The sequence below is a fragment of the Salvelinus sp. IW2-2015 genome, linkage group LG4q.2 (genome assembly GCF_002910315.2).
Source record: "Salvelinus sp. IW2-2015 linkage group LG4q.2, ASM291031v2, whole genome shotgun sequence".
In the NCBI taxonomy this organism is placed as follows: domain Eukaryota; kingdom Metazoa; phylum Chordata; class Actinopteri; order Salmoniformes; family Salmonidae; genus Salvelinus; species Salvelinus sp. IW2-2015.
The window spans coordinates 3,829,885-3,855,152 of NC_036843.1; the positions used below are offsets into that span (position 1 = coordinate 3,829,885).

At 44.5% G+C, this 25,268-nt stretch overlaps 1 pseudogene; it reads left to right on the forward strand.

The window, feature by feature from the left end:
* Nucleotides 1-1,437: 1,437 nt before the first annotated feature.
* The window catches only part of LOC111962948 (disks large-associated protein 2-like), a 46,389-nt pseudogene continuing 22,558 nt past the window's right edge, over nucleotides 1,438-25,268 (forward strand).

Here is a 25,268-nt window from a genome sequence, read left to right on the forward strand (position 1 = left end):
TCTACTTGGAACCAAAAAGGGTTCTACCTGGAACCAAAAAGGGTTCTCCTATGGGGACAGCCAAAGAACCCTTTTGGAACCCTTTTTTCTAAGAGTGTACTGTATTGGTTAACTCTGGCCCTTGTTGGCCATAGATCACCCTATGCTTTCCGCTTGGTCCCTTCTCTCATATAATCTTCCATACGTGTCCCTTCAAATACAAAAATCAGCATCCAGCATCCGCCTCTGATTTTTGTTTGTTTGACTTTCAATTTCTATGGTTTCTCGTGAAATATAGTCTCTCCTTTACTTTATGGGGTTACAGTTTGAGTGGAAGTGCAGGAGTTTATGGGCTGTGTAGTTGACTGGAGGATTGCTGTCTGGAAGAGGCTTACTTTTGTTCTTAATATATTTACAGGTGTTTACTGTCAAATAAATTAAATATGGCCGGTCTAACTCTTTATGACCAAACACACAATACTTTATGGCTAGGAACCCTTTGTTCCATTGTTATATTTGGCCTGATTGTCATTTCTGTGTGTGATGAGTTTAGGAAAGTATTGTTAATTTCTAATAACACTCAGTCAGGGTTTGTAACATTTCATTGTTGTTGATTCAATGCACTGAACTTGCGTTCTTGGACAGAAATTCAATAAACAGTTKATCTGAAGAGTCCTTTTTACAGAAAGATGAAAATAAGACTTTGTGTCAATCTGCGTCCGCTGATGCTATTCCATTAYTATTCTACGGTCTTTGTCTTGTGACCCTTTTGTCTGTTTTATTCAAGTGGAGGGCATGTGCAATTAGAGTGAAATAATGGTGGTGGGTTGTCTAAATAGAGAAAAGCTTTCCTCTGATTAAGTTAAATGCGGTAGCGAGGTGGGCTGGGATGTCCGCCTTTGGTGACAGATCAAAGAGAATGTGGTTTTAATCTAGTGATGCGGCCGCGGTAGGGGCCAAACACTGCCCGTCCACTGATGCACCTCAAAGCGCTCTCATCAGGGCTTTGACGGATGACATCGCCGCTTCAGAATGATAGGCTATTATTTCACTTTGCATTGGATAAATGGCAATGCTAGCTGCTACCTGTCCCCCTCACCTTCCCTCGCCTCGCAGCCTGGTACCAACAGACAGACAGGGGAGGGAGGGAGTTGGGAATAAGAGGCCTGAGCTCTGTGGGACTGTGCCATTTTGTGATCATACTTTCTCTTTTTCCACCTTGTTGTTCTGGGTGACTGAGGACAATGTGCTGCTGTAGTGACAATGACATTTGATAAGCGGCTTATTTGATAATGTGTCTTTCTCTCTCTCTCTCTCTCGCTCTCTCTCTCTCTCTCACACAAACACACACACACACACAAACACACACACACACACACAAACACAGACCAGCAATATTCATGGTCTCCCTCTCAGCACTTCGATGAAGAAAGCAACTCCCCTCCTCCACCCAGGAACATGAAGGCTCTATCGGGCGGGCGGCCCAGCCAGCTCCAGATCACCTCGGCTCACACCTGCGGCCTGGCCGACTGCGAACACTCCCTGGACCACCATGACTCCCGCACCCCCTCTTACCTCCTCAGCCCCACAGAGAGCTGTCCCATGGAGCACCGCCGCTGCTCCCCCCATAGCTCCATCCACTCTGAGTGCATGGCGATGCCCGTCTCCGTCTCCATGGCCAACACAGACCACTCCATCTCCAGCAGCACCTTTCCCAGGATGCATTACAGTTCCCACCACGACGGTAGCGGGTCACGGGACAGTGGTGGTGGTGGAGGAGGTGGTGGTGGTGGATCACGGGATCGAGACGAGTGTGGCTCGTCGCACGGRGGCAGCGGTAAAATGAACAGAATCCCGGCCAACCTGCTGGACCAGTTTGAGAAGCAACTTCCGTTACATCGCGACGGCTTCCACACACTGCAGTACCAYAAGACACACACRACCACCACGGAGCAGCGCAACGAGAGCCCTGGGAGGATCCGACACCTGGTCCACTCTGTCCAGAAGCTCTTCACCAAGTCCCACTCCCTGGAGGGCTCGTCCAAGATGAACGGCACCAAGGGGGACTCGCACCGGGAAGGCTCCCACCACCACCATCCCAACCACCATGGYCACCACAAACACAGCAAGCGCAGTAAGAGCAAAGAGCGTAAGTCATCAGACAGCAGCGGGAAGCAGCGCTCCGGGGTGGCGGGCTGGTGGAGCTCGGACGATAACCTGGACAGTGACAGTACGTACCGGACGCCRAGCGTTATGTCCCGCCAACAGGTGGACCACATCAGCCACTGCTACCCCGACTCTGTCCACAGCCACTACGGGAACCTGTCGCTCAAGACCTCCAAGAGCAACAACGATGTGAAGTGTTCCGCGTGTGAGAGCGTGGCCATGGCTCCTGAAGGGAAGTTCATGAAGAGGAGCTCCTGGTCAACGCTGACTGTCAGCCAGGCCAAGGAGGCCTACAGGAAGTCTTCCCTCAACCTGGAGAAACCCATGACGCCCACAGACCTCAAGCCCAACCTCAGGCCSTGCCACTATCTACAGGTGAGTCACTCGTATAATCCTAATATGTCCGTTACTGGAGCCATGTTGCTGGAACCACTGTAATGTTATAGATAGGCCGAGAGATGGATGGGATTGGCAGAGAAGCAGACAGATATGTACAGTACGGATAGACATAGGTCCGCTGGTAGGCTGATTTAGTGAAGCTATTGAAGAGAGGATTTATTGTCATTAGCAGTCAGTGTAGAACCAAAGACCAACTAGGCTACATGCTAACACTCAGAAACACTGCAAACAATGAGGCTCGTTGATTAGCACTCATCTCAGTAAGCCTGCCGTTAACATGGCATTCCATTCTATCAGAGGCTTATATTCAAAAGACAGTGAGTCCAGAGAGTTACTATGATGTTGTTTGTCTCAGCTGGACTTCTGATAGTTCTGAGATAWAATCACTTGTATTTCCCTGTCCAGGATATGAATCACCTGTCAGGGGATCAGCAGGGTAGTAGCAGTGAAAGGGACGGCACAGTGGGAGCAAATCAATTACTGTATCAATGAATGACACCAGTGACAAGTCGGGAGTGCAAAGAAAAGACTCAGGATCAATGCCGATTTGAGCTTGTTGTCGTGCTGTTTCTCCAAGCTATCAGTTGGTCTGTATCGGTGTGTGAGAGCACTTAGTTCATGACCTGGATCCGCTTTGTGGGAAACCCTGGTGGATTGTGGGGAACGGCATTAAGATCAATTCAAAGGGAATCAGCATGTTTGTAGTTGATGGTCCAGAGGTTTTATGTTGGGGTTGTTATAGTAAAGCGTAGGCCATTTGCTTGGGAATGGCAAGTCCCTTACCAACTGCACTCTGAAATAACTATGTATATCAAACAATGGTATTTGTGTATGATGAATCAATATCAAAGCTCTTAAGACAATGAAAGGTACATGTTTTACAGTAAACATGCAACCCATGAGGTATGATCTGCTGATAATCTCAGGGAACATTGAGTGGGCTACTGCCTGGAGCTAAAACCATGTGAACTCCTCAACACTCAGAGAAARACTCCTCTGGGACTCTCCATGAAGTGGAATGTGGTGTAACTGTGAGATGCTGTCTTAATAAATGGACAAGAGGTACATTACTCAACCCACCCACCATTCTAATGAGGAGTCCGGCATTGTATCTGACTATTAGCTGACGTAAACAGGAAAACAGCAGCATGAGGTCTGTGACTAATTCCAAGCAACTGTATATAAAGCACTTTTAAAGGTGATGAACTCCAAACAACGTTGGGGCTTTAGAACCTCTACTCTCTTATCTCTCTAAGTGTACTAAGCTCTCTCTGAGACAATGATGATAGGAGACGGTAATGTATTCTTCATCTGTTCATTAAATGGGGTGTCTGAACGTCCATAAACACGTTGGTTGTTCTATAAATAGCCCGGCCCATTCTATTGGTTCTCTGCCGCAGGGCTATTTTGAGTCTCGGTTGTCAATCGGCCACGGGTGACGCATTTCCCTTGGGGGATTGGTGCCCTCTCTCAGAGGTGAGCTAGCTACCAGGGAGACAGGGGGAAATTAACAAACTATGCTGGTCTCTGGCTGGCTGACTGGCTGTCTGACTGTCTGTCTGTCTCACTGTCTGTCTCTATCTCTCTTCCTTTCCTTATCAACAGGAGCAGTGAGTCAGGCAGATTGAGTTGTTAGACAAGAACATTACTCTAACTTTAGGCAACATCCTGTTGCTAAGATAGTTGTTGTTGTTTGCTGTTGTGGGAGGCGGGGTGTTTGTGGCACTCCTTATGGTTTGATGTGCCAGCAAGGGTATTATAGTTTTGTGTTTTTCAATATTTTTATTTTATTTTTTATTTTTTTAAACTTTTGTTAAAAATTCGGTTTAGTTTCAGGTAGTTTGCAGACTTGATTTACTAGTTTTTATTCCGTTTTAGTTTGATAATAACATTTATATTTTGTTTTTATTTTATTTAATTTCAGTGTTAGGAACAGAATGTGGCCTATGCGTGGGAGGCTAGTCTTGCGGACTTGCCAGACTCAATGAATAACTGAACCAAAGCTTTGTCTCTTCTTTAATACTCATTGGAATGAGGCAGGCTTCTGCTCATTTAAAGCCAGGGGGGAAGTAAGCCGGTCCGGTARGGTGTAGGCCTACTGGCAAAAGTACGTTGTACCGGTAAAACATGAGCCTATCTCTATAATTAAAACAAAGATGGAAAGAAAACTGCTATTATACCGCCTGGCAGCCACTTGAGAAATGAGCGAATGGACTTTATGCGGTGTATACCAAAATGCGGTGTGGTTCGAGGGGAACACAAACATTTTGAGAAAGTAGAGATCACTAGTCGGGACCGAGACATGCGCGGACACCAGTGGATACAACAATCAATTCAGGCTACAAGTTTGCCTAATGACAATCAACGAATGTCATTACACTTTTTGGTGTTTTAATAGATGCCCCTTTTCATTCATCAAATGACCAGTGCAAAGTGCACTGTTTTAGATGCTGGAATTATTTTAGAGTGGATGAACGTGCGCAGGTAGCCTGCTTTTTGATCAACGAATGATGATCAATGAAAACATCATGCCTGGTTGTGTTCATGCCACATTAAAAAGTAATAAATTTTTACAGTTAAATGACATGGCTTTACTATTAGGCCCATACATTTTTACAGTTAAATGACATGGCTTTACTATTAGGCCCATACATTTTTACAGTTAAATAACATGGCTTTACTGTTAGGCCCATACATTTTTTTCACACATTTTCACATATCGGAATATCAGCTCAACTGTTATTTGTCACATGCAGCGAATACAACAGGTGTAGACTTTACTGTGAAATGCTTACTTACGAACCATTTCCCAACAATGCAGAGTTATAAAGTAAGAAAGGAAATTTAAAAAAGGAAATATTAACACACTAAAATACCATACCGGGGGYAAAAAATGGTATCTACTTTCACCCAGGTCTAAAGCACACTGCTAAAGTCTGTTGTCCTCGGGWAGAGGTTGCCGTTTGCATTGTCGACGTGCAGTCTCACTTTGTCTTTTTCCTTTAATTGTTTGAATGCTTCTTTGTGGTGTTCAGGTGAACTTTCAAGTTGGTAGGGGTTTTCCCTTTGATCTCCATACCACACCTGTATCATCTTCTAACACAACGATACATTTACTTTTGTCTGTCACAGCAATGTCATCAAAATAATAATAAGGCGGCCAAAGGAAGTGTTGGCTTTGGGGATGACCAGTGAAATATACCTGCTGGAGCGCGTGCTACGGGTGGGTGTTGCTATGGTGACCCGTGAGCTGAGATAAGGCGGGGCTTTACCTAGCAAAGACTTATAGATGACCTGGAGCCAGTGGGTTTGGCGACGAATATGTAGTGAAGGCCAGCCAACAACAGGTCGCAGTGGTGGGTAGTACAGTATATGGACAAAACGATGGCACTGTGATAGACTACATCCAGTTTGCTGAGTAGAGTGTTGGAGGCTATTTTGTAAATGACATCGCCYAAGTCAAGGATCGGTAGGATAGTCAGTTTTACGAGGYTATGTTTGGCAGCATGAGTGAAGGAMGCTTTGTTGCCAAATAGGAAGCCAATTCTAGATTTAATTTTTGATTGGAGATGCTTAATGTGAGTCTGGAAGGAGAGTTTACAGTCTAACCAGACACCTAGGTATTTGTAGTTGTCCACATATTCTAAGTCAGAACCGTCCAGAGTAGTGATGCTGGACGGGCGGACAGGTGCAGGCAGCAATCGGTTGAAGAGCATGCATTTAGTTTTACTAGCATTTAAAAGCAGTTGGAGGCTACAGAAGGAGAGTTGTATGGCATTGATGCTCATTTGGAGGTTTGTTAACACAGTGTCCAAAGAAGGGCCAGATGTATGCAGAATGGTGTCGTCTGTGTAGAGGTGGATCAAAGAATCACCAACAGCAAAAGCGACATCATTGACATACACAGAGAAAAGAGTCGGCCTGAGAATTGAACTCTGTGGCACACCCATAGAGACTGCCAGAGGTCCGGACAACAGGCCCTCCGATTTGACACACTGAACTCTATCTGAGAAGTAGRTGGTGAACCAGGCGAGGCAGTCATTAGAGAAACCAAGGCTATTGAGTCTGCCGATAAGAATGCGGTGATTGACAGAGTCTAAAGCCTTGGCCAGGTCGATGAAGACAGCTGCACAGTACTGTCTTTAACCGATGGCGGTTATGATATCATTTAGGACCTTGAGCGTGGCCAAGGTGCACCCATGACCAGCTCGGAAACCAGATTGCATAGTGGAGAAGGTACGGTGGGATTAGAAATGGTCGATGATCTGTTTATTAACTTGGCTTTCGAAGATTTTAGAAAGGTAGGGTAGGATGGATATACGTTTATAACAGTTTGGGTCTAGAGTGTCTCCCCCTTTGAAGAGGGGGATGACCGCGGCAGCTTTCCAATCTTTGCAGATTTCAGACGATACGAAAGAGAGGTTGAACAGGCTAGTAATAGGGGTTGCAACAATTTCGGCAGATCATTTTAGAAAGAGAGGGTCCAGATTGTCTAGCCCAGCTGATTTGTAGGGATCCAGATTTTGCAGCTCGTTAGTGAGCATAGGACAGGACAGAGATAGAGTACAGTTGGCTTCTWCCTGAAATTACAAATGTTGGGAATCATATGTGGCATCAACCATCGCTCTCTCTCTGGCAGACTGATAACACAAATTAGTCCCAATTACCCTGCCATGAAAACACACACACACACACACACACACACACACCACCACAACACACAACACACAACACACACACACAACAACAGCCCCTCGTTACTACTGATTGCCGGAAGACCCACCAGCAAACACGAATCTAGAATCCAGAATAGCACCTAAGAGAACACAGTGACAATGCAATTAAGCCCTGGACGTGACCAGCTCACCTGACCAAGATACAGATTCACTACCGACTGCTGCTCTTGGCACACTGCTCGGCCAAAATGCCACAACACAATATCTTTGTTTACGGTTTGTCTTAGCCTTGATTAATTCACTTTCAACATTTAACACAACTCTCTTTTCCTTCCAGAAGAGTACAAAGCAAGGATTAGGCTTTGATAGTTTTGCTGATAAGGCAATGCGGCAGGATTTAATAAACCAATGAACTGCCATGTTGACTTGCCAAAGGTGGATGGTTCAGAGTGAGAAAGCCTGTGATTAAAGGCAGAGTGAAGTTGCAGCGCTGCAGAAACCACAGAGTCTCTCTCTGTGAGGGTGAACCAGACAGACACAATAAACCCACATCATCAGAGATGGGCTATAGCCTCGCTCAAAAGCCTTACTCTCAAAGGAGGGCATAGGTAAAAAAAACTAAATTAAATAAAAACATTTATAGCTAAAGTGCATTCAGYAAGTATTCAGACCCCTTCCCCRTTTCCACATTTTGTTATGTTACAATCTTGTTCTAAAATTGATAAAATAAAATAAATTCTCATCAATCTACACACATTAATGACAAAGCGAAAACTGMTTTTTAGAATTTTTTGCAAAATTATTAAAAATACAAAATCTGAAATACCTTATTTACATAAGTATTCAGACCCTTTGCTATGYGATTCTAAATTGAGCTCAGGTGCATCCTGTTTCTATTTCTATAGTTCATCCTTGTGATGCTTCTACAACTTGATGGTTTGGAAAGGCACACACCTGTCTATATAAAGTCCCACAGTTCACAGTGCATCTCAGAGCAAAAACCAAGACAGGTCGAAGGAATTGTTGGTAGAGCTCCGAGACAGGATTGTGTCGAGGCACAGATCTCAGGAAGGGTACCAAAAATATTCYGSAGCATTGAAGGTCCCCAAGAGCACAATGGCCTCTATCATTCTTAAATGGAAGAAGTTTGGAACCACCCAGACTCTTCTTAGAGCTGGCCACCCAGCCAAACTGAGCAATCGGTGGAGAAGGGCCTTGGTCAGGGAGGTGACCAAGAACCTGATGGTCACTCTGACAGAYAACCAGAGTCCCTCTGTGGAGATGAGAGAACCTTCCATAAGGACAACCATCTCTGCAGCACTCTACCAATCAGGCCAATATGGTATAGTTGCCAGATGGCCACTCCTCAGTAAAAGGAACATGACAGCCCYCTTGGAGTTTGCCAAAAGGCACGTAAAGGACTCTCAGACCATGAGGAACAAGATTCTCTGGTCTGATGAAAATAATGCCAAGCGTTACATCTGGAGGAAACCTGGCACCATCCCTACAGTGACGCATGTTGGTGGCAGCATCATTCTGTGGGGATGTTTTTCAGCGACAGGGACTGGGAGACTAGTCAGGATCAAGGGAAAGATGAACGGATTAAAGTACAGAGAGATCCTTAATGAAAACCTGCTCCAGAGCGCTCAGGACCTCAGACTGGGGCGAAGGTTCACCTTCCAACGGGACAACGACCCTAAGCACACAGCCAAGACAGTGGCTTTGGGTGGCCCAGCCAGAGCCTAGACTATAACCCGACAGAAATCTCTGGAGAGACCTGAAAATAGCTGTGCAGCGACACTCCCCATCCAACCTGACAGAGCTTGAGAGGATCTGCAGAGAAGAATGGGAGAAACTCCCCAAATACAGGTGTGCCAAGCTTGTAGCGTCATACCCAAGAAGACTCAAGGCTGTAATCGCTGCCAAAGTTGCTTCAACAAAGTACTGAGTGAAGGGTCTGAATACTTGTGTAAATGTGATATTTACGTTTTTTCTGAGGTAGTGAGGTATAGAAAGTCCCCAGCCTTCATTGCCCTGACAACGGAGTCCAACAACCTTATGATGGGAGAGAAGACCAMTAGCTGCTGCCTACCAGGTCTAGGCAGTGAGACCTAGACCCAGGACCATCCAATACATAACCCAGACCAAGAAACACAGAAAGAGAGAGGTAGAGTGAGGTAGTCTGAGAGAGAGAGCCAGAACGGGGGGGGGGCGGAGATAAAGAAAAAACAGCCCTCGCTAAAACACACTGAATCATTCTCTTCCCACAGTCCTCTCTGAAGAAATGATGGAGTGGGGAGGGATTATCACTGATTGAGTTGTTTAGCGACGTCGTGCCAGGGAAGCCAGGTCTATCCCCCTTTCTACTCTGGCTGGGTCCTGTTTTAATGGCGCTGACTTATGTTCCTCGCGGGAGATGACCTGAGTGGAACGGAGCTGCAGAGTTAATCAATGAAATGCACTGCAGGAGCAGCAGCAGGGCCTACAGCCTACAGCCCATCCCCCTGGGGAGGCCTATGGGGCAGGAGCAAGGCTGAGAGCGCAGGGCTGGAAATGCACATACAGTACAGGTCATTCACACATTATCTGGAGAACTGGACTAGAATCTAGAATGTATAGTCTATCCTATTAGGATAGGATCAGGGCTGAGGCCTGAGGCCACATACAGGTGAACGCCCAAACATAGTCTGGGAGAGGAGATGGACTGTAGCTACTGTATATCTCAGAATTTGTCCTTTTTCTGCCTCTCGTGTTTTGCCGTCATGTATAGTTTGTAGTGGCTCTCCTCACTTGAGTAAATTCATTACATTCTGCCCATAGATAACTAAGTACACGTTCTAGTATATTCTACCATGTTGCAAGCAGCATGAACCATTTGGACCATGACTGTGTAGATTTGCATGTTCTCTTCCTCCATGCAAACAGCCCTGTGCTGTGTGTGTATTCATTAGGATGGGAGACACAGAGATGTCTGGTTCGTTGTCTCTACACAGGGGGGATCCACCCGTCTATCTAGTTTATTAGCAAATCCCAAATTAAACAAATCTCACCACAGTGTGTGGCTGTCCTCTGGCGCTCCTTCCTTAATTAGACGTCTAAAAATATCAAACTCCTTGAAGACTTAATTAACCCATCGACTCTGGTGAGCGTGCAATGTTTGTATGTGTGTGTTTTTGTGTGTGAGTGTGTGTGTGTTTTGGACCAGACGTCCTCACAAGCGTAGTAAAACAAGAACAATTTAGACAAGTGGGGACATTTTGCCGGTTCCCACAAGGAAAAAGGCTATTTTAGGTTTAGGGTTAGAATTAGGGATAGGAGTTAGGGTTAGGGGTTAAGGTTAGAGTTAGGTTAAGGGGAATAAATTGTGTGACCACACAAGGATAGTACAACAAACGTGTGTGTGGTGGTGTGTGTGTGTGTGTGTGTGTGTGTGGTGTGTGTTGTGTGTGGTTGTGTGTGTGTGTTGTGTGTGTGTGTGTGTGTGTGCAAGCGTGCGTTGTCGTCTTGAAGGTATTAAGTATAAGCTCCCTTGGTATGTGTGTGTGGCCCAGTTTTGCTTATTTGTGTGGCATCATCATGGCACATTTTGCAAGCCCCTTATTCTGGAATCATAATATTATGAATTTCTGCCATACAGCGCTGTGGACCCACGGGCCTTATGACTTTCAACACACAAGCCCTATTGACTACAGCCAGCTCTCTACTGTCAGATCTTTGGTAAGCCAAGCTCATCACCAAGCTAGGGACCCTGGGACTGAARCCCTCCCTCTGCAACTGAATCATGGACTTCGTGAGCCGGCCCCGGGTGGTGAGGGTAGGCAACAACACCTCCGTCACGCTGACCTTCAACATTGGAACTCCTCAGGGGTGTGTGCTTAGTCCCGTCCTGTACTCCCTGTTCACCCACGACTGCGTGACCACGCATGACTCCAACACCATCATCAAGTTTGCTGATGACACAACGGTGGTAGGCCTGATCACAGACAACAATGAGTCAGTCTAGAGGGCTCCCGAGTGACGCAGCGGTCTAAGGCACTGCATCTCAGTACTAGAGGTGTCACTACAGATCCTGGTTCGATTACAAGCTGTATCACAACCGGCCATGATTGGGAGTCCCATAGGGCGGCGCACAATTGGCCCAGCGTCATCCGGGTTAGGGTTTGGCCGGGGTAGGCCGTCATTGTAAAATAAGAATTTGTTCTGAACCTACTTTCCAAGTTAAATAAAGGTTAATTTTGAGACTTAGCAGTGTGGTGTCAGGACAACAGCCTCTCCCTCAACATCAGTAAGACCAAAGAGCTGCTCGTGGACTGTAGGAGAAAGAGGGAAGAGCACACCCCCATCCACATCGACGGGACTGTTGTGGAGTCGTTCGAGAGCTTCAAGTYACTTGGCGTCCACATCGCTAAGAACTTAACATGGTCCACACACAGTCGTGAAGAGGGCACGGCAGTGCCTCTTCCCCCTGAGGAGGCTGAAAAGATTTGGTATGGGCCCTCGGATCCTCAAAAAGTTCTACAGCTGCACCATCGAGAGCATCTTGACTGGCTGCATCAATGCTTGGTATGGCAAATACATCGCAAAGCCTTACAGAGGGTTGTTCGGACAGCCCAGTACATCACTGTGGCCAAGCTCCCTGCCATCCAGGACCTCTACATCAGGCCGTGTCAGAGGAAGGCCCGAAAAAATTGCCAAACACTCCAGCCACCCAGGCCTTAGACTGTTCACTCTGCTACCGTCCGGCAAATGGTACTGGAGCATCGGCTGTTGTAGTTGCGGTAATTGAACTCTGCTGTACTTTTGAAGTAAAACAAAACTGTGACAGAGAGGGTTGTATTGTAACAAACCTAACGCAATACCAAAAATATAAAGAGAAAGAGGGAATGTCCACTCACCGTTACACTGCTCACAAATGTAATGTTTTATAAACATCATGGAACCATCTTACAGATCATATTTGCACTTCTCCAGAAATAGCAGACGAATTTACCAATGGACGGTGTATCTTTCTAATAAGTTAAATGAAATGGGGGAAACCAATCATATATTTTTTTCTAAATACGAGATTCACCGGCACAAAAGGAATATCTCTCCTTCCATGGGCACTGTGCTTCATGGCTGGATAGGCTGCACTTCCGCTCTCTAAATCCATGCCTTTATCAACTGCATTACCGTTAAGACCTGCTTTTTGTGGGTCTTAAAATGGCCCATTAGTGCTGTAAAATGGCCCATTAGCGCTGTAAAATGGCCCATTAGCGCTGCATGAAATAGTCACTTTTGCGCTTGTTTTTAAGGACAAACCTCAAATATTGCCACCCCTCCCACCTCAGTGCAAGCGAGCTGATGTTAGACAGGTAAATTACCGAACCTGGTGTTAGGGCTGGAAAATGTCAGTGCCAGACGAAATTGCTAACTAACGTGCGTATGACACTTGCACCTCCTTTGTGCCAGACGAAAATAGAGCCCAGAGAGAGGAAGAGAGAGAGACTTTAGTGGTAACTTCTTTATTTAACGCGCCTGTGATATTTAAATGAGTTTGTAAACAGCATGATGTCATCAGTTCGATTAAATTAACCCCTAGCCGTTTGTCCAGCAGCTTCAAATGGTTTCCACAACCTTTCAACAAATGCCATTATACAAACAGAAGACCAGAATATGGTACTTTTGTGTTAGGCTTGGGATTTTAGTTTGATCTTTTGAATTTCAGAAAGGATTTTCGTAACAAATAGACCCTCAATTACTCTGTATATTTTTTAAGTAATTATATTGAATTAAACTGAACTAGAACAGTTCTCTTGCATGGTTTATTTACTGCTCATAGGCGTCAGTAAGTAAACCATCCGACAGGAATGTCAAACAGTGTTACCGCTGCTCTGCTGTGGTTTATCATGCAACATGTAACACATCTCTGATGCTGGTCTCACATTCAATATTGAAGAGCCTTATGATGTGTAATGCAATCTTGGGTAAACACAGCACGATCACACTGCACGTACCTCGCTTTGAGTCTCAATCTGGGAACAGATTGCAGTCAAGGGAACAAGTCTGAGTCAGAAAACATCTTGCCAATGGGGATGATGCCATGCAAGAGCCTTGTCTCAGTTGCAAATGTCTTACTAGCTATAGAGAGAGAATGATAACAGAATATTACAAGTGATGTACTGTACCTATCTTTGCCTGAGCTGTGGTTAAATGTGACTGTGGATGAATCTCCTATTCAGTTTGATCCTCTATGATCCCACTCTCACTACCTTCATTTTACCAATAAACATGATCGAGGACAGTCTGCTTTACACTACGGCTGAGCCAATAGCCACATTGAGAAAACAACAACTCTCCTGACATACCAAAACCAAACAGCTAATGGCTACCTGTTTTCAGGTCTATGTAACAATATCCACAGTTTAAAGATAAACTGTACCTACCTACAGTAATTACTGTACCATGTAGGTAAGTACATGTTACGGCAAGTGGGAGCGAAGAAACTTTGAGGTAAACCTGTGTATCTGTAGTACTCATACTATAATTACATTACAGTATCTTCTACAATTTTACTACTTCTGTTACAGGGTACCCAACCCTTCTCTCTAACCCTCTCTCTACCCCCTCCCCCAGGTACCTCAGGATGAGTGGAGTGGTTACCCAGGGGGAGGTAAGGACGATGAGATCCCCTGCCGGAGGATGAGGAGCAGCAGTTACGTCAAAGCCATGGGTGATGAGGAGAGTGGAGAGTCTGACTCCAGCCCCAAGACGTCCCCCGTGAAGACGGTCCGGCCAGACGCCCTGGTCAAGTCTGTCATGCAGAGACCACTCCTAGACTCCCAGAGGTAGGCCATGTAAAGTATCCTAGCATGTGTAACTGAGTTAAGAACGTGCCGTAAGCTCACTCCACAGCTAGCTTGAAATGTCACGGATGGAGCCATCCAAATCGGTACCTTTTGGGTGCCTCAACCTGTTGGAACGTTGTCAAGGAGGGCGGTCACATATGTTGCGAAGCAGAAGATCACTGGTTTGAGCCCAGWATGGGGCAGTCAGACATTGGAGGAAGCTAAGCTGTTAGCAGCACACTGACCCCCATTACACAGGTAATGCCAAAMATTTGATCCTAGATCTGTGGTTAATAAGGGCATGTTCTAGAACTTGTAGAAATACCAAATTAATTAATAAATGAATCAGATTTGATTTCTATAGCAAAAAGTTTTTAGTGTCATTGTTTGTAAAGCTTTGTTAAGTGTGTGCCCTGGGGGTATAAAATMAATGAGTGCTGGAGAGGATTAGATAGGCCATGATGCAGACACAATTACAGAAACYAGGTTAGGATGGTAATGGAATGACGTTAGAACAAATGCAGCAGATTAACATGAAATTAGATTGCAATACTTGTCGATTGGATGAGACGAGCAAAATTCTAACACACTAACAATGGCACAAGCAAAAACATATCCAAGATAGATGATTCAATAAGAGGGCCAGGAATGCTGTTGTTTGCCTTTTTACATACTCTGTTGGAAGGCAATGTTGTTATTGGATTAMAAAACTGCCTCTTCTAGTTCTCTTTTTCTTTACATTAAAATCAGTGAGGAAAAGTAAAACCAAAATGATCCAATGTTGTTATTTCCATAGAAATGTCTCCCCATTACAAATCTGGTTTCAGAATKCAGGTTATTTCCTCTGTGTCTACTTCTACATGAAAAAAATACTATAGTATACTATGGTATAATACTATAGTATTCACTGAAATGTTTTTGCGGACTTTACAGTACTCTTTACTGTAGTATTTACTGTTAACTATAGTATAAATACTGTAGTAAAATAAAACTATAGTATTTTCTATTCTATTAATATAGTGCAGATTGTATACTGTAGTATTTACTGTAGTYTTTTTGCAGACTGTACTATACTGTCGTATTTATTGCAGTGTTTTTTCAGATTGTAGTATACTGTAGTGTTTATTATAGTGTTTTTGCAGACATTACTGTAGTATTTACTATAGTGTTTATGTTTTATTATCTTTGACATAGAAGTGGTGGCTTTCTCCTTCAGGAAACCTACTGGAGAAATACTAAACGAGCACATTTTCCATAACCTGTTGGTAGGACTGGGGTCTGAACCGGTAATAATATATTCTACAACCTGCATAGAACACAATATGGTATATACTTGGCATGTAGGTTTCTCACGTATGGGTGGCACAAATTGGTATATGGGGGAGGGGAATGGACAGGGTATATGGAAATAAAATACTGTATAATTTACTATAGTTAAAAATGTAGTGTTTTCGCAGACTGTAGTGTGACATTTGATWTTAGCCCCCCTTTTCGTGAMATCCAATTACAATCTTGTCTCATCGTTGCAACTCCCCAACGGGCTTGGGAGAGGCGAAGGTCGCGCTGCTTCTTAACACCRGCTCGCTTAACCCCGGAAGCCAGCTGCACCAATGTGTCGGATGAAACACCGCTCAACTGACGACTGAAGTCAGCTTGCAGGCATACGGCCCGCCACAAGGAGTCGCTAGAGTGCGATGAGCCAATTAAAGCCCACCCGGCCACACCCTCCCCTAACCCGGACAACGCTGCGSCAATTGTGCGCCGCCCTATAGGATTCCCAGGCACGYCCAGTTGTGACACAGCCTGGGATCAAACCCAAGGCTGTAGTGATGCTGCAACACTGTGATGCAGTGCCTTAGACAGCTGCACCACTTGGGAGGCCCCGGACTGTAGTGTTTTAGCGGACATTACTGTAATATTTTTTGTAGATAATACTTCAGTATTTACTTTAATATTCTACAGTATACTACAAAATTCTATAGTAAGTACTACAGTATGTAGTAGAATAATCTACAGTATACTACAATTTACTATCGAATTCTATAGTAAGTACTGTAGTGTTCCTATTGTAAACTGTAATATTTGTTCATATGGGCTGTTTCTTGTCCGTTGTATGGTTTGTTAATTGTCCTTGTCAATGGCTGCTGTGTTTGCCCAGTGTTTCTCCCATTTCCTTGTTACCGCACTTCCTCACCTTCACCCCTGGGGCACTCTCATATATCATTCATATCCTTGTCAATTTAGGTCGCAGAGCAGTGGCAGAGTTATATTGCAATAAAAACGTAGTCATTTTGAGATCCTGTGGTAGTTCAAAGGTGGATCTCAGTGTAAAATCCATCTCCCATAGACTTTCAGTCTAAATGGTTTTAGAGTTTTGTCTTGAATAAAAGGTMTTCTTCATTGTGTCAGTGCAGGTATGAGAAAGTCACTATTCTCTGAYCCACAGCTATAGTTTATTCTTTATTGCGTTTTTAATTTTAGCATTATATCAGACATAAATACATTAAATTGTACTTMGCGGTCCATCTTTCCCTGATGTAATTGTTAATGTAGCGCCACTGTCTGCCAGTGCAAGCACACTTTCATTCTTCCTCAAAGGCCACTCTTCTCTCTTTGTTCATGGTTGAATATGGAAACAGTAATAACAGGAGAGTTCAGGAGTCCATTTTATTAATGTTCCATTGTAAAACCCTCCTCCCAGACCAGCACTTTCAGAACCTCATATTTCTGTCTGCCTATTCTATTCTGCTGTGTCAGTCAGTACAACACCGTGACTGACATGTGCTGGACTATCAATGTACAGGTCTCTATTAGATGAATTATTTTCTTGGCACTCGCATAACAGGCTGCTTTGTGCTAGCACAGTCTTCATTTTGGAAAGGGGGAATGTTTTGTCGGTAATATTTTGGCATACCAAAAATTCTATATTTCTTCTTGYTCATTTGATTGACACCCTTAAATTTAACAGCAAAAGTGCCAGTATAGAGATTGATGTAACATGTCAAAGTTGTGTTGTTAACACAGTGTGAAACCTATTGCCATAGGTAAATGCAAACGTGCCTGTTGAAATTCTTGTCATGGAGATTTTATGTATCTCTATCCATTTCTATGGTGCTCGTGGTATCCCTGCTGCACTGTCGCATCAGCGCTATGTTGGTCTTGATCCAGTTATGAGTCATGATAGTAGCCTACCTCGCTCTGTATGACTGTGGTGTGTTTCTCTCCTCCCCAACCCCTGCATGCTGCAGCAGCTCTACTCATTACCATTCAKCACAGGTTGCTAAATTACCATTAGGGTACAGCAAGGCTTTTTCCTGGAAAATACTGACATCACAGCAAAGTGGAGCGAACACTATCCCTTAATACTCTCACCACTGTCCGCTTGACACAATTAAAATGAGTTACCCAAGATTCTGGGGTGTTAATTACATTTCATTTCCACTGCTTTTCCCCCCTTTTTTTTTGTTGCAAAGGATTATTATTATTTTGTCTGATAAGTTTAAATTAATTTTGAACGTTTTAAAAGTCCTCTGCGGGTGTATATGTCTTTGACGTGTGAAAGCACGTCAGTGCGATTGGACACGCACTCACGCAGTACTACACAATGCAGCAGTTTATTATATTATGTGATGATAGTGGCTTTYCTAATACCCTTCATCAGCCTATGATCCAAAACCAGTAGCTATGAAAACACGGTTTTGGGATTTGGGTACTAACAATTAAACTCCATTAAGAATGCCACTAAAAAGGGAGTGATTTGGAAGATGGAGCAGCAGATATCCATTACACGTATTATGCTCGGAGGGTCTCTAGATAATGCCTCTCTCAGCAGTTAGTCCAGGAGCCTGCTGCTCTTAGTGAAAGAGGAATATATATATATGGATCATTTTATGTTGCCCAGCCCCGTGGCCTGCCTCAGAGTCCATTGACAACACAAGTATGGAGACAGTTGATGAAGTTCCTCCTGTATTCACTGTAGACAGTGTTGGGCTACCTCAGCATGTTAGTGTTGCAGTGTTGGGCTACCTGGTTCAGGCCAGGCTGAAGAATGCCTGCTGGGGAGGCCTTTCATTCATGACTGTATAGTATTCTCTTTGTCTTACCATTTGTCTTCCTGTGACACGTCAGGACTGCCCCGGTATTGCCTGTCTGTGGCTCCTATTGCAGCTATTGAAGTTTGAGCCTCACCTCTAGGCCCAGTAGTTTTGGCTGTAAAAGGGCACAAGGAGAGACCCAGATGCAGACACAGGAAGCAGATGGTTAGAGTCCAAGATGTTTATTAACAATCCAAAATTGTTAGGCAAGAGAATAGTCGTGGACAGGCGAAAGGTCAAAACCAGTTCAGCGATCCAGAGGTACAGAATGGCAGGCAAGCTCGAGGTCAGGGCAGGCAGAATGGTCAGGCAGGCGGGAATGGAGTCCAGAAAACGGCAAAGGTCAAAACTGGGAGGACTAGTAGAAGCGCATAGACAAGCAGGCGCACGGGAAAAKCACACTGGTTGACTTGAACATACAAGACGAACTGGCACAGAGAGACAGGAAACACAGGGATAAATACACCAGAGAAAATAAGCYACACCTGGAGGGGGTGGAGGTAATCACAAGGACAGGTGAAACAGATCAGGGTGGGTGTGACAGGCTGACCCTGAGGCCCAGAGTTTTGCCTGGTAAGGTCACATGGTCAGGCAAACTCCTGGCCCCAAACTCCCTTTGAATTGTACATGTTAATTTAGACTAATGAGGAACTCAAAAGAGACTTTATATCTTAGTTGTTTTAGACCCTGGCTTGTGCCATACTTTTGCTCGCTGCCATTGCTCAAAAAATGGTCCAGATTTGGCTGTAGTATGGGGCTCCATGCTTGAGTGGTACTGCTGATCTGACTGGTACTGCTGATCTGAGTGGTAATGCTGATCTGAGTAGTACTGCTGATCTGAGTGGTACTGCTGATCTGAGTGGTACTGCTGATCTAAGTAGTAATGCTGATCTGAGTGGTACTGCTGATCTGAGTGGTAATGCTGATCTGAGTAGTAATGCTGATCTGAGTGGAAATGCTGATCTGAGTGGTAATGCTGATCTGAGTGGTAATGCTGATCTGAGTGGTAATGCTGATCTGAGTGGTAATGCTGTTCTGAGTGGTACTGCTGATCTGAGTGGTACTGCTGATCTGAGTGGTACTGCTGATCTGAGTGGTAATGCTGATCTGAGTGGTACTGCTGATCTGAGTGGTAATGCTGATCTGAGTGGTACTGCTGATCTGAGTGGTACTGCTGATCTGAGTAGTAATGCTGATCTGAGTGGCACTGCTGATCTGAGTGGTAATGCTGATCTGAGTGGTACTGCTGATCTGAGTGGTACTGCTGATCTGAGTGGTACTGCTGATCTGAGTGTACTGCTGATCTGAGTAAGTAATGCTGATCTGAGTGGTAATGCTGCTCTGAGTGGTAATGCTGATCTGAGTGGTAGCCTGATCTGAGTGGTAACTGCTTGACTCTGAGTGGACTGCTGTCTGAGTGGTAATGCTGATCTGAGTGGCAATGCTGATTTGAGTGGTAATGCTGATCTGAGTGGTAATGCTGATCTGAGTGGTAATGCTGATCTGAGTGGTAACTGCTGATCTGAGTGTAATGCTGATCTGAGTGACTGCTGATCTGAGTAGTAATGCGATCTGAGTGGCACTGCTGATCTGAGTGGTAATGCTGATCTGAGTGGTACTGCTGATCTGAGTGGCAATGCTGATCTGAGTGGTAATGCTGATCTGAGTGGTACTGCTGATCTGAGTAGTAATGCTGATCTGAGTGGTACTGCTGATCTGAGAAGTTACTGCTGACCTGAGAGTAATGCTGATCTGAGTGGTAATGCTGATCTGAGTGGTAACGCTGATCTGAATGGCAATGCTGATCTGAGTGGAATGCTGATCTGGTGGTAATGCTGATCTGAGTGGTAATGCTGTTCTGAATGGTACTGCCTGATCTGAGTGGTATTGCTTTTCTGAGTGGCACCTGACATGAAAGCTCTCATAATATCATGGCTCACTGCTTGTTTGGACTGAATTGGATTGGATTTGAAGCACGTGTGTGAGCAAGGTTTTATTTCTGTTCCCACTTGAAGCAATTTCCTCTCCCTCGGGGTCACGGTGGGTGTAAATTTGACGGCAGAGGTTCCTGTAGCTAATTGAGTTAAAGTGAGAACAGCCTTTGGTTTGTGTCACGTCCCTCTCATAGCTGACAGGGTGTCTCTTTATCCACTTTCTCACCAATAAAGAATCCATCACCATCAACAAGCCTGTCTCTAGGCCATTCAGCTGAAACGCCCCACCACAAGAGGGGACTGAAGTTGATGGTCATTTTAATTAATAATAATCCCRCACAAAGGTGCCTTGGGGTCCCAAGCTGTAGGTTGTAGACTAAGATAAATGTATGTAATTTGTATCGGATTTCACGAGAAACAAGGGACTAGCCAAACTCATTTAAGGGATGTATTATTGGTGATGATATAGGACTGGAAAGGCATTAACAAAAAGCATCACTGCATAGCAGGATAAGTTAATGAGTCAATCAGGCATGGTACACATAGCGTTTGATAGAGGAGCAGAGAAGCACTCCCCACTCATTGGAGAGAGGCACACGTTCTCTAATGGCTGCCTTCTCATTGGGAATGGGGGGGGGGGGGACAAGATCTACGCCAGGCGAAATCAATCCCAGCTATTTGAGGCAGGTTTTAAAATAACTCTCTCTTTTTGTTCTCCAAATTATGATTAGCCTGTTGAGTAGCATTCGTAATGAATTAAAATGAACATGCGTGAAGCATTCGTTAGTTACTGATGTGACATAAGGCAAATAGTAATTCGGATTGTGTATCATATGAACGCTTGTTTCTCACATCTCATTGTCGGAGAGAAATCCCATTCCATTGATTAGTTGCTGTTTGAGACACTGATTCGTTGTTTGTTGAGCTGTTCCAATAAGACTTCTACTATATACAGTAGATATGTGTGGTACTTTCCCTCATAGTTAAAGTAATTGTTGCCTTTAAGGGCACAGTCATTATGGACTATAATATCCCTTTCATACATTTTAGTCACTTACAGGAGAAATTAGGGTTAACTGCCATGCTCAAAGGCACATAAAAAAAAAATTCACCTAGTCTGGTCAGGGATTCGAACCAGCGACCTTTCGGTTACTGGCCCAACGCTTTTTTACCAAGCTACGGCCTCTACAGGCAGAATTATTCAGCCTGGCTTGAACCAGGTAGCCCAACACTAACATACGGGTAGTCTACAGTGAATACACAGACCAAAATCCCACTATTTAACCATGGCTGCTTTTTTATACCAGCTTTCTGGAATATCTGAAAGGGGTAGGGGTAAAATAAACATAGTCAATTAAAACCCACCTAAAGACCTAGTCATGATTCCTGCATTTTCCCAGACCCTGTAACCAAAATACAGGTTTCCTGTCACGATCGTCGTAATGAGCAGACCAAGGCGCAGCGTGATTGAWGTTCCACATCTTTATTACAGTGAAACTTRAAACAATAAACCAGTAACGAAACATGAAAGTAGTGGTGCACAAACACAAAACAATATCCCACAAACACAGGTGGGAAAAATGGCTACCTAAATATGATCCCCAATTAGAGGCAACGATTACCAGCTGCCTCTAATTGGGAACCATACAAAACACCAACATAGAAATATTGAGCTAGAACACCCCCTAGTCACGCCCTGACCTACTACACCATAGAGAACCAAGGGCTCTCTATGGTCAGGGCGTGACATTTCCGGTCTGTGTGAATGGTTCTTAAAAACAGTGGTAAATAAGGGGCTGTTTGAAAAGGGGTCATGTAAACATTGCCTTATAMTTTTTTGCCATGCACCTGCTATTTATTTCTATCTCCTACTGTATGTTCATGATGGGGATGATGATGATAATGGCTTATCATAATTAGACGCTGATGATTATAATGGATTTATAATGTGGCTTAAACCCATTTGTAAGTCCCTCTGACTTCCTTACTGTCTCCTGACCCCTTGTCTTCCGGGATGAGGCTAAACTTCACTACTCATTATCTTCAGTCCCACTAACAGTAAACAGTCAGACAYTGGTTATTTTCTATTGGGCTTTGCTGTTAGTTCTGGTTGTCTGGGATGCTGTCCTTCCTGTTATAGAGCAGACACATTTCCCAGAAGTTATAATGCCTAGTGTGTGCCTATTGCCCTCATCTGTTCACCCTCAAGGTTTAATGCACTCTCTTTCTCTCCCCCCTCTCTCCCTTTTACTCTCRCTCCCTCTCTCTCTMGAGTTCATTCTCCAGCTTTATAYCACACTATCTTTCTCCTAGCTGCAGTATTCCCCCTCTCCTTTGCACTCTTACATATGACTTTTCCCTCTCTCTCGCTCTCTCCGCTTTGGTAGAACTCAGCACAATGACTTTGTCTCGGCAAAGCGTCTTTGTTTAACCACTGAAAGAATACATAAGGTCCRAGTCACAGCCAGCATGAAAGGCAGGCCGAGAAAGTGAGAAGGGAGGTAGAGATTCACATCGTATCGTAGTTTCATAGTTGCCACCAATGGGAAGTGCATTAGCAACAGTTAGAGACATTAAAGGCAAATGTGCAGGGGTAAAAAAATGATAAAGGGTCGCCTTTTTGTGAAGCAGATTGTCTAAGCTCTGTCGACTATACTAGTCATTTTTACGCCGTAGCTGTGGGGATGGGTGAAGTAATGCACATGARCTCCGTCAGTCAATGTGCTGCGCTTTCATCTGATGTTGTCAGCCAAAAGCTGGAGCTGCTTTCATTGTTCATGGATGGAACTTTAAGTTGTATTTTACTCCTCAGTTACGCCCAATTAATCTGCCGTAGGAAAATTACTTTTTTATTCAAGACGGGATCCTCTGTATTTTAATTGAGTGCGTTTTACACTTCATGGGTAAACGAGCCATGGCCTACTTATCATTGCTGATGATCTTCTTAAGACAAATTTTGTTTTTGAATTGTACAACTGTGTGCGTGCACCTTACGTTCAAGCTAAAAGTCATCATAATTGGATAATACCCCCATGATGTCCAGTGTGTRTGTCTGTGTGTTATACAGACAGACACCGGGCAATAGTTCGGCCCCTGAGCAAGGCAGTTAACCCACTGTTCCCCGGACGCCAAAGACGTGGATGTCGATTAAGGCAGCCCCCCCCTCCCGCACCTCTCTGATTCAGAGGGGTTGGGTTAAATGCGGAAGACAAATTTCAGTTGAATGCATTCAGTTTGTGCAACTGACTAGGTATCCCCCTTTCACTTTCCCAATAACATGAGATACTGTCTGCCATGAAGCACCATTTACTGACACCACTCTGTCAGTCTACACCTTTTACCATCTTCCACATGACCATTAATACCATTAGTWGCAGTTACGGTGGTCAGTTTGTCCATTAACATGTTTTTGTATCATCCTAATGTTTGCTGTACTTTGGTGAACATCACAGGSAAACATTTGATGTCTCCACAAACATACAAATTCAATCAGAATCCATTGACGTTGCACCGTGATCTCAGTCCCACCCGCATCCATTGACTCCCCCCAGCAGTGGACTTGGTAACATTGCTTCTTCTCTGCCCACAGCTCTTACCGGGTGGATAAAATGAACAGTGACGTGCGGAACTACATCACCAATTTTGCTGCAGACTTAAGGTGAGTACAAGCACAGTGTTCTCCCTCTCTTTCTCCTACCCCCCCTRGCTCTCACTCTCTGGTGCTGCCATGTTGCGGTGGTCAGGCTGAAAAGCCAGCTGGCACTGAGCCCCGCTGACAAACTCAATACGGACACCTAGTACAGCAAACACTCACTCCTAGTCAATGGCAAGTCAGCCAGGCCAATCTCCTATTTCTCTTGCCATGCCGCCAAGCCATACAGCATCGTAGAACACAACAAAGMCTCTGTCTAACCTACATGGGCTCTTAGCTATATTGACAGCACGGATTTGGTTCTGTCTTTAACTGCCATTGAATGTATCAATGGTAGCTGGTCTTGACCGGTGACTAATCTCTGTTTTTAATAGTATTTTAGTTAGTTTAACTGAGCCTCTGCACCTGAATCCGCTTGTTTCCTAGGCTCATCTCTGGATGTCGTCTCACTCAGGGATAACCTGCCATACAGTGTGTGAATAATTGATATAGTCTATGAACGCTGTATACATGTAAAAGGTCCATCTCTGACAGTTCTTGAGGGAGTGGCAGGATTTTGATCACACTGGCATTAGTCACACTAAAAAATACACCTTTTTGTTCCTACACAAAGTCTAGAAAACTGCTTACTCGTCCCTATCTGACATTAGGWGTACTTATTTTGTATTCCTATGCTTTCTCCACCTACCTGCTCTCTTTCCATCTCTTCCTCCATCTGTCTCTTTGCACTTGACATGTCATTTCTGGTTGAAAATTCTAGCAGTTCTAGTCCAACTTCTCTGTGACTCCGTGAGTAAAGGCTATGTTGCCCTTCTGGGGAAGCACATTTAATTGACCTGGCTGACTCTCCTGCTCTCTCAGAAATTCTTGCTCTGCTTGCTAACTAGCTCCTAATTAGCATTTACCTKATCTTCAAGCATTGATTGAATGTTTCAGCACAATAGCAAATCGAATTACCATTTCGAGGACACTGTTGAGCACAGCAATGGTTTAGTGGGGTGAGGAAGATCCACCTCTCCTGTGGAATGCAATGTCATAATCAGTCTCAGTCTGAAGTTCAGTTCGCCCAGAGGATGTCTGCCATGAAGTTAATAACACTTCACAGTTTTTTCCTCCTTTGTAACAACTGTGTCAAATTACTTGTTTATTAGTCAAACTATTAAGCTCATTTCTACGGCGCCTTGATGACAATTGTCTTTATTTCTCTCTGTGTGTGTCTCTGTCGCTCTCTCTCTGTTGTTTCTCTCTCTCTGTCGTATCTCTCTCGCTCTCTCTCTCCATTCAGTCATAACTACCACTTGCAGGCCTCAAGAGACATGCACCCCCACCACCCCAGCATGGCCCTGGAGCCCTCCACCAACTACAACTCCCAGCAGCCACCTCTCCCAGCAGCCCAGTTCCGCTCCAGGAACCAGAGCTACATGCGGGCGGTCAGCACTCTCAGCCAGGCCAGCTGTGTTAGCCAGGTCAGCCAGGTGAGTCTCTGGCCWATAACAATGATATGTCCAGGATATTGTCATTGTCTTATGTCAGATATCGCG